The sequence below is a fragment of the Sminthopsis crassicaudata genome, chromosome 2, assembly GCF_048593235.1.
Source record: "Sminthopsis crassicaudata isolate SCR6 chromosome 2, ASM4859323v1, whole genome shotgun sequence".
Lineage (NCBI taxonomy): Eukaryota > Metazoa > Chordata > Mammalia > Dasyuromorphia > Dasyuridae > Sminthopsis > Sminthopsis crassicaudata.
In genome coordinates this window covers 513,087,696-513,101,994 of record NC_133618.1, presented here as the reverse complement: position 1 = coordinate 513,101,994, position 14,299 = coordinate 513,087,696, and the positions used below count along the sequence as shown (strand labels likewise).

Sequence of the window (14,299 nt, the reverse complement as noted above, 5' to 3'; positions counted from 1 at the left end):
AGTAAAATATTTCACTTTGTTCCTCCATCATAATTTATTTAGCCACTCAACTGTTTGATTGATTGATATTCACTTTGTTTCTATTTCTTTTTACCACACAAAAAGTGCTGTTAATTAATGTTTTTTGTACAAGAGTTCCTTGGAACTCTTTGGTGTATAAAAATTAGTGATGTTATCATAAGTCAAAGGATATGCACAGTTTAGTGATTTCTTGGATGTAGTTCCCAAACTGCTTTGCAGAATGGTTATACTACTTCACTGCCCTGTCAATATTGCATGGTTCTATCTTTCTTCCCATAGTTTCCTCCAATGGCTAGAGTCCCATTGCCATTATCTTCAGAATAATTCACTTTCCTAGGTCACTCTTCTTTCTTTTTCAAGAAGTAAAATATCTGATTCACCATCATCCTCTCCATCCTAACTCCTGTGAGCATATTTGGAGAATTCAATGTTTATGTTGATATTTTTCTCAAAACACTACACGCATACCCTTCCAGATTTTATATCATGTTGGAGAGTAATGCTATTTTTTATACAGGGATGTCAAAGAAAAGATGTTGATACCATTAGTATATTATACATTTTTAAGCTTTGGTCTATAAAAACCAATTTTATTTAGTTTTATAACATTAATCTATCCAAAACGATTTTTAGCTTGGGGAGAGAGAGAGAGAGACAGAAAAACAGAGACAGAGATAGAGAAACAGAGACAGAGATAGAAACAGACAGACAATCAGAAACAGAGACAGAGAGATGCAAAAAGTCAGAGACTGAGACAGAGATAGAGAGAAGAGAAACAGACACACAAACACACATCCAAATATGGTAGTCTTCCCTATCCTCTGACACAATTCTTTGTTTTAAGACGTTTTCATGAAACGTTTATAGGAATCTTGAACAAGGAAACATATATCTTAAAATACAATCAGAGTTAACATTTTAGAAAAGAACAATAAAGTCACTATTTCATTCCTCTTGGACCACTCCTCTTAGTTCTCCACTATGTTACTCCTTTCTTGGTGGAGAAGGGAGGTGCTACTAATGACTTCAGGTAGGCAAGGAAGCTTTGTCATTAATAGTTGTTATACAGTCATTTTCAGTTTTATCTGATGCTTTATGATTCCATTGGAATTTTTCTGGCAAAAACACAAACATAGTTTACCATTTCCTTCATTTTTACAAATGAGGAACTGAGACAAACAGGATTAAGTATCTTGGCCAGGGTCATACAGTTAGTGTCTAAAGGAGAACTTGAACTCATGAAGATGACCTTTCCTGAATCCAAGTCCAGTGTTCGATCTACTTTGCCACTTAGTTTGCTCTTGTAAATAGTAAAAAAAATCTAAGTTTGTTTACTTAAATTTATCTTAATCTGTTCACTTAAAGAAGATGCTTTCTTTCCCTTTTGTCCTGAATAAATTTTTCTAAAGGAGTTTTTCTAGGAGTATCAAAAAGTTTAGAGAAAAATATTCCCAATATTTCTAAAGAAACTAAAAAGGAGGTTTTAAAAAATATGCTTCCTTGATGACTAGGTTCTAAAGTTAGCTCATAAAACAAAAATCGTTATCTTTCCCAATAAACTCTCTTCTCTTCCCATTTCTTTTTCAAATACTACCATCCTTCCATTCAGGTTCACAATCTTGGGGTCAATCTCAACTCATCATTTTCCCTCACATTCAGTAAACTGCCAAGTCTTGTATATCCTAGATGCACAATCTCTCTTCTCTGTCTCTCTGTCTCTGTCTCTGTCTCTGTCTCTCTGTCTCTCTCTGTCTCTGTCTCTCTCTCTGTCTCTGTCTCTCTCTCTGTCTCTCTGTCTCTGTCTCTGTCTCTTTCTCTGTCTCTCTGTCTCTCTCTCTTCTCATCTCTCTGTTTTTCTGTCTCTCTTCTTCTTTCTCTGTCTGCCTCTATATAACTTGCTACTCTTTCTTTTGCTGAAATAATAACTTTTTATTTTTCAAAACACATACAAAGATAGTTTTCAACATTCATCCTTGCAAAACCTTGTGTTCCAAATTTTCTCCTTCTTTCTTCTCTCCCCTTCCCACCTAGACAGCAGGTAATGCAAGATAAGTTAAACATGTGCAATTCTTCTAAACATATTTCCTTTATCATGCTGAGCAAGAAAAATCAGATCAAAAGGGAAAAATAAGAAAGAAAACAAGCAAGCAAACAACAACAAAAGATGAAAATATTATGTTGTGATCCACATTCGGTCCCCATAGTGCTCTCTCTGAATTCGGATGGCCCTATCACAAGACTACTGGAATTGTCTTAAATCACAGCATCCACAATATATCTCAAATCTACTCCCTTCTCTAAAGTTACTCAGCCAACACCTTAGTTCAGGCCCTAATCACTTAACACCTAAACTAATGCAACAACCTCATTGGTTTATCTTGGGTCTCTCTCCCCTTTTTTCCAGTCCATCCTACACATAGCTTCCAAATTGATATTTCTAAAAAGTAGATCCATTTATGCTGAAAAAACACTAATGTCTTTCTCTTGACTCTAGGACAAAGATATAAATTCCTCTGTAATGACTTTTAAAGCTGTTTACAATCTGTCTCCAATTAACCTTTACACGTTTATAACATTGTTCTTCAAGTTCTCATAAGTTCCAGCTAAATTATGTTACTTGCTCTTTTTTGTTCAGGCTTCATGACTGTACAGGCTGTCCCTCAGCCTGGAATGTTTGCTCCCTCCTCACCTCTGCTTCATAGACTCCTTAGATTCTGTAATAGCTCAACTTGTAAACAAATTGCAATACATTAGTGTGATGGAATATTAGTGTGCTATATGTGATTAATACAGAGAAGCATGTAAAGAGCAACATGAATTGATGCAAAATTAAATAGGCAGAGCCAAGGAAACAGTACCCATAACTACAACAGTGTAGGTGGAATGTTCACAAACTCATACACACAAAGTCAATATGGCCAAACTTTATAAAGGTCAAAAATTTCCCTAAAGAAGAGATATGAGAGAACTCTCCTAACCTACACCTTTATGGAAGTGGCAAGTCCACTGACATTGCATGTTGTATATATTTTTGGACTTTTTCAACATATCAATTGTGGTAATTTTTTTAAACCTTTTTTCATTGGAATGGCTCTTTGGGAAGGGAAAAAACACAGGTTTGGGGGGAAATGTGATGTAAAAAACCAAAAATTATCAATAAATTTATTTTTTAATAACAAATCTAATGTCTACTTACAGAAACAGTCATTGAGAGTCTGTCCCCTCAAATTTTGGGCAAAGAGTGTTAGAACAGTTCACGCCTAACTGGATGACAGACTCCTTGAGGGTAGGAATTATATTTTTTATTTAAATGTTTTTTTTAAACCCCTCCTCTGGGGGCAGCTAGATGGCACAGTGGATAGAATACTGGCCCTGAAGACAGGAGACCTGAGTTCAAATCCAGCTGCAAACACTTAATACTTCTTAGCTGTGTGACCCTGGGCAAGTCACTTACTACCAATTGCCTCAAAAAAAAAAAAAAAAACTAAACTAAAAAAACCCCTCCTCTGGTCCTTATCAGCTTGTCATATCATTATCAGCACAGCTTGTCTATTAAAAAAACCTATCATAATACCACCCATACCTCAATTATTTTGTATATACTTTTGTTTTTGTATTTATTTTATTAATGTGCATTTTGTTTCCCCTAAATTACTCAAAGGCAGGAATAGTTTTCATTTTGTGTGTGTGTGTGCCAGCTCCTGGAATAGTGCCTGGCACATAGTATGTATTTAATGCAGGTAGGTGGTACAGTGCTGGATCTGAAATTAGGAAGATTCCTTTTCCTGAGTTCAAATCTGGCCTCAGACACTTAACTGGTTGTGTGACCCTGGGCAAGTCACTTAACCCTGTTTGCCTCAATTTCATCATTTGTAAAATGAGCTGGAGAAAGAAATGGCAAATCACTACTGTATCTTGGCAAGAAAACTCCAAATGGGGGGGGGGGAGGAGCTAGGTGGCGCAGTGGATAGAGCACCAGCCTTGAATTCAGGAGGACCCGAGTTCAAATCTGGTCTCAAACACTTAACACTTCCTAGCTGTGTGACCCTGGGCAAGTCACTTAACCCCAGCCTCAGAAAAAAGAAAAAAAAAAAAAAAGAAAAGAAAAGAAAACCCCAAATGGGATAAGGAAGAATGGCATAGTGCTGAAAAATAACTAAACAACAACAAAACAAACAACAAAAATGAATATTGCTAAGCTTAGAGAACTATAGTGAGATAGGACAGCTTAGAAGTTAAGTGCTTCATAGTTTGATAATGAGTACATTTTTTGTTTCTTTTTCTAATGATTTTGTTAAAATTATTATTTCTGTATTCCTTTGTATTCTTCCTCTTCTGTAAATAAAGTGAATTAGGAGAGTCCCTGACCAAATTGGAAAGGGATAAGACCTCTGGGCATCTAAAACATTAAATGAAGAAGAACCAAGGAAGTTTAAAAAGTTCTGAGTCTTTCTGTCAGAGTAAATCCTTTCCCTTTTGCCCTTAACCCAATTAATCAATACCAGTCCCCTATCTAGGCTACAAACTCCTTTCCCACAGTTCCTGGCCTTGCTAGATCTAGCTAAGAACCCTACAGAAACTAGCCAGACTTTACTGTTTTGGGAGAGGGTAACCCTGAATCTCCTAGGTTCTCTCAGTGCTCCCAATACCACTTGAGGGTTCAGAGGATCTCTCCTACCTTCAGCATTTTCCCTAATTACTTGTCATTTTACAAGGATCTCCCCTAAATAAATTGGCTTATTTTACTGTTGTGAGCTTGCTTTTTCCTTGCAAGGAAATTTGGTATTCCAAATCTCCCTTAATCTAAATAAAAATAAGAGCTTTCCTAAGTCACTTAGTTATAGAATATTTTTAAAAAAGATTTTTAAAAATTCTCAAAAGGAGAATTTCCCAAGGAATCTGTTAACATAAAAGAGTATGACATGCCTTATGGCTTGTAAAAGGCAATCTGGTCTCACTCATATCCACCCAAAAGTATGCTGGTAAATGTTTAACAACTGGTTTTCTGGGGGGTAGGGGAGAATCAAAGGTAAGACACAATTTTAGGTCTGCTTTATTATTGTTTTCTCCATATTGAAGCTTAGACAATTAACAAAACAATTAATGAAGTGCTGATTTATAACCTTTGGTAATTTCTGAGATGTAAATGCTCAGAAGCACCACTAGAGGCACAATGGATAGAGTGCCAGCCCCAGAGTCAGGAAGACTTGAATTCAAAAATGACCCCAGATACTAGCTGGGTAATCTTGGGCAAGACACTTAACTCTGTTTGCCTCAGTTTCCTCTTTTGTAAAATGAGCTGGAGAAGGAAATGGCAAATCACTTCAGAATCTTTACTACAAAAACTCCAAATGGGGTCCCAAATTCAGATAAAAATTGAAAAGATTAAACAACAACAAAAATGATCACACTGAAAATTAACAATCTCTCTAGATATTGGCTTCATCATTTTCTTATAACTTCCTTTCCACAATTGGGAAGAGGTTCTAAGAAAAAGGTAGAATGAGTCCTCAGGTCCTGAGATTGCTCAGCCAGGTTAGTCATGCAATGAGAGGAAGGAATAACCAAAGGCAGTTTTTGCTCTTCATCACCATTCATGCAATATCAAGAAATCTATAGGAAGATCCTTAGAATATTGAATAGACACTATAAGGAAGATTTTTGGGAGTCCATAGACAAGAATCACTTAAAATGAAAGGATATATACAATATGTTCTACACCCTTGCAGGGAACCTCACATCAGTGAGATTACAGAATTACTGCTGTTGAACTATTAAAGTAAGAAGCCACTAATACTGATTATTTTTAGACATGTGGAATATATTGGCTAATATTATATTTATTTTTCTACTCTTGCTTATTAATTCTAGCAGCTATAGTTCCCTTTATTGGTTTTTTTTGCCCAGATTGGCGGAAGAATTATATTTGTCTAGAAGAAATAATTATTTAGAATGTTGACCCTCTATTGTTGAAAACAATTTATCTAATAATAGTCTTGGAAAGTTTTTTCTCATTAAAATATTTTACATTTATTGTCATCCTTTCCACTTTGGATTTTAGTCATTTGCGTTTTCTCTCTCCTCTTTTTTATTAAATTTGCTCATTTTAAAAATAAAATTTGTTGTATTTAAAAACATTTTTATTTTATCAATTCACTTGTTCTTTCTCTTTAATCTGTTCATTTCTCTTTAATTATAATGTTTTTTTGCTTGTTTCTGATATAGTTATCAGTTTTCTAAAATTTTCACTAAAATGTAATTTTTTCTTTTTTCTTTTTTCTCTTGTGTTAGTATAAGTTTTCAGAGTGTTATTTTGACTGCATTTGAAAAGTATTACTTTGTTGTATATTTATTATAATCTGTTACTATTTCTGTAATTTGCTTTTCAAATTAGAGAGAAATGACTTTGAGAGTCTTTTTTTTTTTTTTTTTAAGAATCACTTATTCATGGATACAAGAGACCTTGGAGGCCTTCTAGTTCAAGTTCAAAATTTTCTAGGAAACAAAGGCCCTAGAAGTGGTGGTCATAGGAACAGCAAGATGCAGAACAGGATTTTACTCAGATTCTCTTATTCCAATTTTACGGCTCTTTTCCTATAGACTTATTATTTTTTTATCTATTTTCCTTGCTTATTATCATTCTTGTATTATATTCCATAAATGTGCCTAGAATTCTGAAGTTATCTATATCTTAGAAATAATTTATCTTTATACTTTAGAATATTTTCATTTTTGTAAATATTCCATCTAATAAATTTAAGTTCTCTACTTTTTTCAGTCATTTTTCCTCCTCTGGCTATCAAATTCAGTTTCCTTCATGATATATTGAAATTCATAACTCTTCTTGTTTATTTTGTTAAAAATGTATACTATTCCATTACTAAGGTAATGGAATCTCCTCTTACCAATTACCCATCTAATCTTTTCTGTAGCTCAGTTTACCTTAGGATCAGGTAGATCAATCTTCATTCCCTTTTTTATTCTGCTTCTGACATTCTGGACTTTCCTATTGTACCTCAGCTGCAGCTTCACCCAGGAACATCCTTCCATCATTCCTTTTCTTTCTCCCATTTGGTTACTTTCCTCCTTACTTCCTTGCTTTTCAGCTACTTTTTCTGTATTATCTTCTTCGACTAGAATATAAACTTTCTGAGGTCAAAGACTGTTTTTCTTTTGCTTGTGTTTATGTAGCACAGTCCCTGATACATAGAGATTTATTTTTTCTAGTTAATTTATTTATTTTTAATACACATTGCTTAATAAATCATGTTGGGAAGCAAAAGGAAAAAGCCATGGGAGAAATTAAAAAAAAAAACAGAAAAAAGAAGTGAACATAGAATGTGTTGATGTACATTCAGTCTCCTTAGTTCTTTTTATGGACACAGATGGCATTCTCTGTCCAGTCTATTGGGATTGCTTTGAATTACTGAATCATTGAAAAGAGCCAACTCTTTCATGGTTGATCATTACACATTCTTGCTGTCATGTACAAAGTATTCCTGATTCTGCTTATTTCACTCAGCATCAGTTCATGTAAATCTTTCCAGACCTTTCTAAAATCATCTTGTTCATCTTTTTTTTATAGAACAATAATATTCCGTTACCTTTATATACCACAACTTGTTTAGCCATTCATTCCCCAATTGATGGCCATCTACACAATTTTCTAATTTTTTGCCACCACAAAAATAGCTGCTACAAACAGTTTTCACATGTGGTTCTTTTCTCTCCTTTATGATTTCTTTGGGATACAGAACAGTAATGGCAATGGCAAGGTCAATTTTTATGTAGGTGCCATGTACTGTACCTATTCAATTTTCTCCAGAGGTCTTTCATATTTAAGTTTTCTAGGATCCTACTTTTTTCTTGTTTATTTTGTGGTTAGATTTGTCTGACTCTGAGAGGAAAAGCTTGTGATCCTTCACTATAATAATTTTGTTGTCTATTTCTTCCTGTAAATGGCTTAAAATCTTCTCTAAGAATTTGCCTACTTTAGCATTTGGTTCATACACATTTAGTATCCTTATTACTTCATTAGTTATGATACCCTTTATCAAGATGTATTTTTCTTCCTTATCTTTTTTAATAATATCTCTTTTTACTTTTACTTTATCTGAGATTAGAATTGCTACTCCTGCTTTTTTTGTTTTTTTACTTCAGCTGAAGCATAATAAATTCTGTTTCAGCCTTTTACCTTTACTCTATATGTGTCTCTGTGACAAATGTGGTTCTTGTAAACAACATATTGTAGGACTTTGTTTTTTAATCCACTCTATTTATTTCCATTTTATGGGAAAATTCATCCTATTCACATTCACAGTTATGATTACCAGCTCTGTATTTCCCTCCATACATTTTCTCCCCTGTATATATTTTTGTTCTCTCATTTCACCCTGTTCTTTGTTGTGTTTTACCCACCCCAGCCACTACCTTATCTCCCATCACCCCTCTTCTTTCTTTTAGTAGCGGTTTTTTAAATTCACTCCACCCCTATTTTATTTTCTATCACTCCTTACCCCCTTTCTCTTACTTTTTCCCCTAGTATTTCTGTACTTCCTTCTATCCTGTCCCTCTCTTTTCTTTTCATCTTTCTCCTCCTACTTCTTTATAAGATTAGATAAATTTCCATGCCTAACTGAATAATTAAGTTATTTCCTCTTTGAGCCAAAATTGATGAGATCAAGCTTCAGACAATGTTCACTCCATAATAGAAAATTCTTAATAAATGTCTGTTGTCCATCTTTCCTTTATTAATTTAGTTGCTATACCACCAGTCACATATATTTTATGGTCAATGATACCATTAAGCATGACATAATTTTATTTTGTTTAAATTTTTAAATTTTGAATTTAATAATCATTCAAGAAAGTATATTTCCATATACAAATTAAAACATAATAAAAGATTATATGTGAAATCACATATCTCTATTCTTTACAGCATGCATTTGTAAGTACATAATAAATGTAGCATATTGCTTTTATAAGAAGACTTAAGTAGGAAAAGATTAGGTTATGAAAAGCTTTAAAAGCCAAATAGAATTTTAAATTTGATTCTGGAGGTAATAGAGCACCACTGGAATTTATTGAACAGGAGAATGAAATGGAGAGACCTGCTGTGATAGACTCAGGTGTCCCTCTACCTTGTTTTCCATGATAAGAATTACTTTTCCCTAAAAGGCAACAAAGATGTCCCCAGGATCCAGTTGAATACTGCCTCCCTTGACATAGCTTCCTGCTCACATAAGGGCATTAGTCCCACTTGTATGTAACAGAGCGGGGGCTCAGTCAATTTGGTAGACATCTGAGGACCATAAGACTCGCCATATTATTCAGGTCAGTTCCAATGGTCTTGTGATGAAGAGAGCCATCTGCACCCAGAGTGGGAACTGAGTATGGATCACAACATAGTATTTTCACTTTTTTGTGGTTGCTTGCTTGCTTTTTTTTCTTTCTCATTTTTTCCCCTTTTTGGTCTGATTTTTCTTTTGCAGCATGATAAGTGTGGAATTATATATAGAAGATGGGATGAGTGAGAAAGAGAAGTGTAAGATAACATCAAGAATGGGAGGCCAGAGTGACTGGGAGTATTCTTGACCGGAATCGGGAAGTTTGGAAGAGGGAATGGTTTGGGGGTGAGGGGGAAGAGATATGCTGACCTTGTGATCTGTACCAATCATTCAGTTTAAGATGTTCAGTATGTAGTTAGGAATGTGAGACAGGAGAGCAGGAGAGAGGTTCGAACTGGATAAATAGTTCTAACAATTATCTACATAAAGATGATACAAGTCTTTTCAGGTTTCTCTGAAACTGGCCCTTTTGTCTTTTCTTAATCTTCATCCATTTAGTGGTCATGCTCTAGTTTCCTTAGCTAAAACACTACTGGATTAAATAAAACAATTGCCATGTACTAGCACTTTCAGGTGTGCAAAGCTCAACAATCTTGGAAGACAGGTGCTATTATTATCCTCAGTTTATAAGTGGGGAAACAGGTGCAAACATAAATTAAAATATAGTTAATGAGTGCTTGAGACTAGATTTGAACTCAGGTTTTCTTTATTCTCAGTCCAATACTCTATCCATTACACCACTTTATCATTTTTTTGTTTTTGGTGAAGGAGATTAATCTGAAGTTTTCAACCTTGTGAGTTTGGAAGGTCTAGAGAATAAAATCCTGGGATTCTGAGAGTCTTTAAATCCAGGAGTCTGACTGTCAGGCCAGGTTTTCCAGCCAGCTCAGCATCAAAGTTATGGGGCACAAGGAATGACCTGTGGGAGTGACCTATGGCAGAAACCAGTCCAATGGTAACTCAGACAAGGATTTAACTTACAATGATGTCCAATTTAGACCTTAAACTAGTGGGACTAATTCTATTTTAAAAATTACACTACACTGAACCCACTTTCCCAAGAGACCAAGATAGTATAAGACAGAATGAATCTACAGGAATCTATAACAGGGAGAAATGTTGATACTTTTGCACCATTTGTAAAAGCTATATGATGTTAATTGTCCCTGGGATGCTAGTTACTTTTTGACTACAGTAAGGGGAATACAATTGGTGGGGACCTTAACTGATAGCATTAGATAAAAGACAAATCCTCAAGGCACTGCTAGAACCTTGAGGGGAAGATATAGTAAGCCTCCCATTGAGATGGGGGGACCAGACCATATTTGTTACTTAGTGATCCACATCCTTTTCAGTTGAAAAAGAGGAGTCTCCTGGGAGTCCTTTTAGGGCTATGATAACAAGGCCCCAGGCATTTCACACATACCCCCTGGCTCTTACTCCAGTTCTAGAACTGAAACTTTTCTCTATGATTAGATGTGACTAGGATTCTGCTTTTGATAAATTTTATCAAATTTGGTTACAGGAGGAATATGGCTTGGTAACCTTGTGTCCCAACTCATACTGTACTGTTATAGCCATGGACTAAGTATAGCAGGAGTAGCTGGTTTAACCTAGTTTAACCCAAATTTCTTGCAATGTTAGTTGTAGAAATGGGGAAAAAGAAGAGAGTCTCACTTTTCTAAGAGCCCATCCCATCTCTCTACTACCATTACTTAAGTAAAATAGCAAAGGAATGGCACAGTTTAACCTGAGAAGCATATGCCCAGAAGCATTCTGATCAATGGGTATTTTGTGGAACTTTATGGTATGAGATATAAGAACATTTGGGAGAATAAAGAGCAAGAAGAAAAAGCTAGTTTTGCCAAACGTAAACATTTTAATAAATTCATATTTTTTGGAGTAAGTGAACTTTCTGTTTGAATCCTATTCATTATGCTTATCTTTACTTTTCTGATCTGAAGCTTATAGCTTTTAAAAAACATCTTTAAAAAATTAAAAGTTTTTTTAAAAATGAGTGGTCTCATTAGGAGCCAATCATACCTCAAAACAGTAAGCCTTGATTAAACACAGAAGAAGCCCTAATGTCTATTAGGAAGTGACCAGTTGCTTTATACTATTAGAGTAGTATACACAATAAAGGATAAAAACTACTCCAATTAAAGGTAATGATTCATAACCTGAATTTGTGAATTTCTTGATTTTGTCATTTGGTTGAAGAAATTTCTGTTGAACTATAACTATATAGATAACTATATAAGCAACATGCTTCTTTATACCACATGCTTACTTTGCCTTTCTAGATATTCTGGCCTAAATATGACAATTCCTATTATCTTCATAATACTAGTCCTTGATGAATATATTATGATACCATATATTACCAAATATTATCTAATTTGATAGCTATCCTGAAAGTAAGTGATATTATTATCTCCATTTTACAGATGAGGAAACTTAGATGTACAGAGGTGAAATGACTAGAATCATACAACTAGTAAGTATCTAAGAAATGATTTGAACTTGGGTATTCCTAATTTGAAGTATAGAACTCTATCTATGGTACCATCTAACTGCTTCATTCATTTTCTTTAACTGAAAGTATGCTGACTTTCTGAGTTGGACCTTCAAATCACATAGATCCTAGAATATTACCATACAGGCACAATTTTGTCAATTGTTTTTAAGTGTTTGTGTTTTCAGGTAGAACTAAAAGTCTTTGCAAATACTAAGCATCCATTTAGGCCCAGAACTGTACTATATACAATGGAATTATAAAATAAAATCTAAACCCCAAGAACTTTACAATTTAGTTGAAACAATAAAACAAATATATTTAGTTCACAACTAAACACTCATTAAGTTGTATGATATTGAATATAAGTCTAAATAATTAAAAAAGGAAAAGAGAGAGAGACTGGTGTGGGTTAGAATAGAATCAGAACAATAGAATATAAGAGCAGAAGAGACTTCCTTCTAATGTGTCTGACATCTACCTCTGGGCATCCTTATTTTAGTAAGTAAGTCTACCAGGTCTAAATTTATTTTTCATTTAAAAAATACTGTTTTGATGCCTTTTTTTCTTGATCTCATAGTTTTTCCTGCCCTAGTCTCTTCAGACAAAGAAAAACAAGTAAAAACATCTAATAGACATAATGTTTGACAGTGTGTACAATATTCTGTCCTACTAGTTCCCTCCCTCCCTCCTATGAAGTAGGAGTTATTCTTTATTATTTCTTCTCTAGGCCATCATTGGGGGATTTTTCCCTCATTACTCAGAATTTAACTTCCTTTTTAGTGATTTTTTTCATCTTCATTGTTATACTCATTCTACACATTATTCTCTTAGTTCTACTTATTTCATTCTGAATCACTTCATAAAATTTCTCTCTTAATTGTTCACAGATCATTTCCTACCACACAATTACATTACATTAATTTACCATAGTGTCTCAATTATTTCCCAAAGGTCATCACATTGTTTGCAGTTCCTTGTTACCACAAAGACTGTTGTTATGAATATTTTGGCAGGTAATGGACCTTTGTTTCTGTATTTTACTTCCTTATATTATGTACCACGTAGTAAGGGATACAGACAGCTGAATCACTTTTTTCATATTGGAAACAAATCCAGACTGTTTGTACTACTTCACAGTTTCACTACCAGTAAGTGTATCATTGTGTCTATCTTTCTATGCCCTCTCTAAAATTGATTATTCCCATTTTTCCAACTTTCATGATGATATAAAACCTGTGTTGTTTTACTTGGTATTTCTTGTAATAGTAATAAGTTAGAGCATATATTTTCATGTGGCCATTTATTGTTTGTTATTCTCCTTTTAGAAACTGTTTGATCTTTTATCCACTTATCCATTGGGGAATGGCTCTTGCTGTTGGATATCTATATCTAGTTCCATGGCTCTAGGTTGGATTTTAAATGCATCTTTATCATTACTGGCTCCTACCATGTTGGTGAATATCATGCTACCCTCTGGAGCGGCATGGTACGCAACCCAGATCCAACAGAGATTCTCCCCTTTGATCATAATAAGGGGAAAGAGATTCAGATAGCTTAAATATTTGTCACTTAGTACCATTTTCCCTAGCCTCAATTAATCTTTCTGCCCACACATACATAGCTTATTTTGTGATAATAATAACTGACATTTACATAGGGATATGAGACTTTCACAATGCTTAATATACACTATTTTATCTGAACTTTCCAACAACCCTGTGAGCCAGATATTATCTTTATTTTACAGAAGAGGAACTTCAAGCTCAGAGACAATGTGACTTTCCCAGTCATATAGTTTCTTAAGTGTCAGAGGTGGAATTTGAAACTTTAGTGTTCTGATCACTATCACATACTCTATTCATAGACTTGCCTGATTCAATGTACACCAGCACTCTTCCAATTGTGTGACTTCCCTAAATATTGGCAGAAGTACTGGTACAATCAGCCACCAACCACACAGTTGATTCATCTGTCTAATGCAGCCCCAGAGTAGCAGACATAGGTCAGGGAAGTCTTTTGTCTGCTCTCTAATAGATCATCTCTCTGTCATTGACCTCCATACTCTGCAATGCTCCATCTTCCCCCCTACCCCCTTTTTTTCTGATCTTAGAGATTATCTAGTTCAACCCTTCATTTTACATGTGATAAAACTGAGGTCCAGGGCAGGGAATTGGTTAATCAGAAAGGGTCTCATTGAAGAGATAATATCTGAAGTGGGCTTTGAACTATGAGTAAGATTTTTATTCAGGAAGAAAGGATTTGTTGTTTGACCTTCATTTTTGAAGAGGAACCAATTACATTGTGGGTGATGGTTTGACATGTGTAATTTGGGTTTAAGTGAGGCAAAATTGTACAAAGTTATCAACCTTACTCTCTCTTCCAGAGTCATCGAAGTTCAATGGCAGGACAG

At 34.6% G+C, this 14,299-nt stretch overlaps 1 protein-coding gene across 3 annotated transcripts in view; it reads left to right on the top strand.

Moving 5' to 3' along the window:
- LOC141557879 (olfactory receptor 6J1-like) overlaps positions 1–14,299 on the top strand; it is a 61,857-nt gene that overhangs the window by 33,314 nt on the left and 14,244 nt on the right. The window contains exons 2-3 of one of the 3 annotated variants that reach the window (XM_074294219.1): positions 3,220–3,307; positions 11,819–11,868. The exons of 1 other annotated variant lie outside the window; for it this stretch is intronic. The gene's annotated coding sequence lies outside the window, so the exon portion shown is untranslated. The remainder of the gene's footprint in view (positions 1–3,219; positions 3,308–11,818; positions 11,869–14,299) is intronic. One more of the 3 variants, XM_074294220.1, reaches the window with a different exon arrangement.